The sequence below is a fragment of the Schistocerca serialis genome, chromosome 4, assembly GCF_023864345.2.
Source record: "Schistocerca serialis cubense isolate TAMUIC-IGC-003099 chromosome 4, iqSchSeri2.2, whole genome shotgun sequence".
Lineage (NCBI taxonomy): Eukaryota > Metazoa > Arthropoda > Insecta > Orthoptera > Acrididae > Schistocerca > Schistocerca serialis.
This window is the reverse complement of record NC_064641.1, coordinates 594,046,506-594,047,397: the sequence shown is the minus strand read 5'-3', so window position 1 is coordinate 594,047,397 and position 892 is coordinate 594,046,506. Positions and strand designations below refer to the sequence as shown.

Genomic DNA, 892 nt, shown 5'->3' with positions numbered 1-892 from the left:
ACGACTCACGCCCGGTACTCACAGCTTTACTTAGCCACAGCCATGTCTCCGCAATATCCTTTCTTTCAGGAGTGCTAGTTCTGCAAGGTTCTCAGGAGAGCTTCTGTAAAGTTTGGAAGGTAGGAGACGAGGTACTGGCAGAAGAACAGCTGTGAGTACCGGGCGTGAGTCGTGCTTCGGTAGCTCAGTTGGTAGAGCACTTGTCCGCGAAAGGCAAAGGTCCCGAGTTCGAGTCTCGGTCGGGCACACAGTTTTAATCTGCCAGGAAGTTTCATATCAGCGCACACTCCGCTGCAGAGTGAAAATCTCATTCCGGAAACATCCCCCAGGCTGTGGCTAAGCCATGTCTCCGCAATATCCTTTCTTTCAGGAGTGCTAGTTCTGCAAGGTTCGCAGGAGAGCTTCTGTAAAGTTTGGAAGGTAGGAGACCAGGTACTGGCAGAAGTAAAGCTGTGAGTACCGGGCGTGAGTCGTGCTTCGGTAGCTCAGTTGGTAGAGCACTTGCCCGCGAAAGGCAGCCGGCCGAAGTGGTCGTGCGGTTAAAGGCGCTGCAGTCTGGAACCGCAAGACCGCTACGGTCGCAGGTTCGAATCCTGCCTCGGGCATGGATGTTTGTGATGTCCTTAGGTTAGTTAGGTTTAATTAGTTCTAAGTTCTAGGGGACTAATGACCTCAGCAGTTGAGTCCCATAGTGCTCAGAGCCATTTGAACCCGCGAAAGGCAAAGGTCCTGAGTTCGAGTCTCGGTCGGGCACACAGTTTTAATCTGCCAGGAAGTTTCAAACAACTCACTGTTTACATTAGTGGATAAAATTGTAGAATAATGCTCTTACATGACACGTCAGCAAGAACAGACATTACGCAATCATATAATTATAACAAAAGCTCAAATC

General features: G+C 49.8%; 1 non-coding gene across 1 annotated transcript; it reads left to right on the top strand.

The window, feature by feature from the left end:
* Positions 1 to 474: 474 nt before the first annotated feature.
* Positions 475 to 605, top strand: Trnar-gcg (transfer RNA arginine (anticodon GCG)). Its single transcript has 2 exons — positions 475 to 511; positions 563 to 605. It is a non-coding gene; the product is annotated as a tRNA-Arg (tRNA).
* Positions 606 to 892: the final 287 nt, after the last annotated feature.